At 42.4% G+C, this 3,787-nt stretch overlaps 1 non-coding gene across 1 annotated transcript; it reads left to right on the top strand.

Annotated features, from left to right (window-relative positions):
- Positions 1–2,738: 2,738 nt before the first annotated feature.
- On the top strand, positions 2,739–2,812 carry Trnat-ugu. Its single transcript has one exon. It is a non-coding gene; the product is annotated as a tRNA-Thr (tRNA).
- The last annotated feature ends 975 nt before the right edge of the window (positions 2,813–3,787 follow it).

Raw genomic sequence — 3,787 nt, forward strand, 5'->3', positions numbered from 1 at the left:
TAATTAGTGTGTAAGCATAGGGACTTGTGAGGTGTCAGGCAAATCCAACACCTTTCATGAAAACCCTGACATGATAAGCAAATCCAGTAGTATGTCACATAGCTCCGAATAAATCGTGACATTAAATTAACCAAAGTAATACGAGTAACGAGTGAGCAAATGGAATATCACAGACTAACACAAGAATGCCTAAATGCATGTCATACCTTCCCACCATGAGACAGACGCAGTTCCGAGGGGAGAAACGAGAACAGAAGCCGAGAGCAGAACCGTGTTAAGCTGGAAGGCCCTACGATAAGGGACGGACGGACATCCACGTCGCCAGCTAACTGCTAGGATCACACCACCCGCACGTTTTAGCGTGAGACTTTTTCACGTCTCTGTTACGTTAGGACTACCCCCAGCCCATGTTAAAAGATAGAGCCCTCCAGAAGGACAGTATAGATCTTACGATAACGCTAAAAGGACCACACCAGCTGCAAGTTTTAGCGTGAGACTTTTTCGCGTCTGTTACGTTGCAAACTTTAAAAACATTGCCCCACCACGAAAAGTATAATGTTTCTCATTGGATAGACAGAATTTTTGTAGGCGGAACTTAAGGTTAACATTGAGACCCTGATTGGTGAGATGAAAACACAGCCAGATAGTTTTTTTTTAAACCAACTTCGGTAAATTGTAGTAAGGAGAAGTTAGGGAGAGTTACTTCCGAGACGGCGAGGTGAGCAGAGCTGTGCTGTCCGCCGCCCCCTGACGAACACCGACAAGGTAATGAACGCACGCGATGCCGCATAACAGCGCATAAAGCTTCTCTCAGAACTGCAGAAGTCTCATCCGTTACATCCCTTTTTTGCGTAATACTATTGTCGATCGTCAATTAAAGCACATGGTGTTCACATTTGCCACTTGAAGTAAAAATCTGAAACGCGATGATTTTTCTGTTATATAGTTATTGAGAAGCCACATCAGCCACTGTAATTTACGACATGTTAGATAAGTAATTAAATATAATTGAGGGTCACTGTAGACCATTTTGATAGTTTTCTCTCTTGTGAAACTTAATTTAAACCTACATTATAGATGTGATATGGCATAGGTCATCCTTCGATCCATTGTAGAACTTGGAAACCCATTCAGGGAATATTCGTTCACATTTTTGTTGGTTTTCACCATACTGTATTAAAACATATCCTTTTATCAATAGTGCAATTTATAAACAATGTTTTGTGATTAGAATAAAATTTCCAATGGTAAACTTAACTGCTTTTTCGACGTTATTTTACCAGCTAACTAAAAATAGGAAAGCCTTGAACCCCTTCCACTAAATTTAGTTAGTATTAAGATTCTTTTACAGGGAGTGCAGTGGAGCTGACGCTGAAATCATTAAGTATTTGGTTATATCATCGCTAGTCTCACTGAACTCTTCTGAATTCTACATGTCATGTGTGGTCTGGCGTCTCCTTACCAGCAACAGGTCCCAGGTTCAAACTAGTCAATTCCCTAGAAAACACGCTCAGAGCGTCGTTGCACGAAAGTGGTAGGGAGACACGATATAGAACAAGCAGACACCACGCAGAATGTTTAGAGACTGATGGTTCAGATGGCTCTGAGCATTATGGGACTTAACTTCTGAGGTCATCAGTCCCCTAGAACTTAGAACTACTTAAACCTAACTAACCTAAGGACACCACACACATCCATACCTGAGGCAGCATTCGAACCTGCGATCGTAGCGGTCACACGGTTCCAGACTGAAGCGCCTAGAACCGCACGGTCACACCGGCCGGCTAGGGACTGATGACCTCAGCAGTTTGGTCCCACAGGAGCTTACCACAGATGGACGGTTGCCATGGGACACTCTTGAGTCGGAAACGCTTGCTCAGGAAGAAGGCCTACACTACGCTTGTCTGTCCGCTTTTAGAATATTGTTGCGCGGTGTGGGATCCTTACCAGATAGGACTGTCGGAGTTCAAAGAAGGGCAGCACGTTATATCGCGAAATATGGGAGAGAGTGTCACTGAAATGATAGAGGAATTGGGATGGGTATCATTAAAACAAAGGCGTTTTTCGTTGCGACGAAATTCCAATCACCAACTTTCTCCTCCGAATGCGAAAATATTTTGTTGACACCGACCTACATAGGGAGAAACGATCACCTCGATAAAATAATGGAAATCAGAACTCGTACGGAAAGATATAGGTGTTCGTTCTTTCCGCGCGCTATACGAGATTGGAGTAATAGAGAATTGTGAAGGTATATGAAGATAGTAACTGTTCTCGAAAGAACAGGTACGACTGATGACCGTGCAGCTTCTCTAGAATAAATGATAATTAATTGAAACGCTCAGCTGCCGACAGGTGTTGATGTACCTCGGGGTACACATTTTCAGCTGTCCCCATCGAGGTATATCAACACCTGTCGGCAGCTGAGGGTTTCAATTAATTATCATTTATTCTAGAGAAGCTGCACGGTAATCAGTGGTATCTGTTCCTTCGAGAACAGTTACTATCTTCATATATGTAGTTAAAGGCTACCCAGCCATTAACCTTCGTCTGTGCGAATGCCCAAAGATTGCCCGAACTCTTATACGGGAATCGTCACCTTAGTGTGCCCGAGTAATGAGTGGATGGGCAAATACCTATTACGTACATTACGTATGTTGATTGTGGACAGTTGGGAATGTGGGTCTCACGGGAAGCGTGCAAGGGTTAAGTCCCTCCAGTCGCGCTATTGATCTGTGTCCTCGGTGGCTCAGATGGATAGAGCGTCTGCCATGTAAGCAGGAGATCCCGGGTTCGAGTCCCGGTCGGGGCACATATTTTCAGCAGTCCCCATCGAGGTTGTATCAACAACACCTATCGGCATCTGAGGGTTTCAATTAATTATCAGTTCTGAAGGTAATTCAATGAACCTTCTGCCAGGCACTTAAATGTGATTTGCAGAGTATCCATGTAGATGTAGATGAAAACTCGTCCCGTGTCGCACGTGCTCAAAACGATTCATACTACAGAATGCATGCAAACATACTCGCCGAAAATACTGACGAATAACGAGAGCTGCATATCCAAGTTACACAGATCGGCCTTTCCTGCCAAGAAGAACAGGGAATTGCTATGTAGGAACAATTCGAGCTAGAGGTAGGGCTCATAAGCACTCCTTGAATTGCAGACTAAACGTAAACAACGAAAATGCATTTTTGGTAAAAATTGGTCAAAACGTAATCCTGTGCCCTCCGTATTAGATTAGCCGTTTTGAATATTGAAAATCTGACTTCAGCCTCCTGTTCAGTAACATTAAAAATATATATGTAACACTCAGTTCATGCAAATCGAAGTAATAATATAACTAAAAGTTTTCCCTAAACTTTGAACACTTTTTTTTCGAGAAACGTTTATTTCTCAGAACGGCATGCAGCATAAACTAAAAGTGATTCAACCTCTTAACTTCTACCTCGGACCCCGAAAAGTAAACATTTTTCTTAGGAGCTTATAGCTATAATGTGACATTTGTTAATATTAACTAATTTTTGTGTGGGCATAAGGAGTGAAACAAAGCCCCAAAAATCGAACTCAAAGTTCGAATTAGCACTGTATCGTTAAATTTAAGGTTGTTTCATTGCGGTTCGGTATGCGCTCCCATAAATTTTATGTAATATCGACTGATGTTATCCATTTTTAATTTCAGAGAAATAATGTAGTATCAACTGATGTTATTCATTTTTGATTTCAGGTAACATCTGAGGGGCCACACTGCACGCACTCTGCGTACTTCAGACTCGCAGGCCCTTGA

This window comes from Schistocerca piceifrons, chromosome 9 (genome assembly GCF_021461385.2).
Source record: "Schistocerca piceifrons isolate TAMUIC-IGC-003096 chromosome 9, iqSchPice1.1, whole genome shotgun sequence".
Classification (NCBI taxonomy): Eukaryota; Metazoa; Arthropoda; class Insecta; order Orthoptera; family Acrididae; genus Schistocerca; species Schistocerca piceifrons.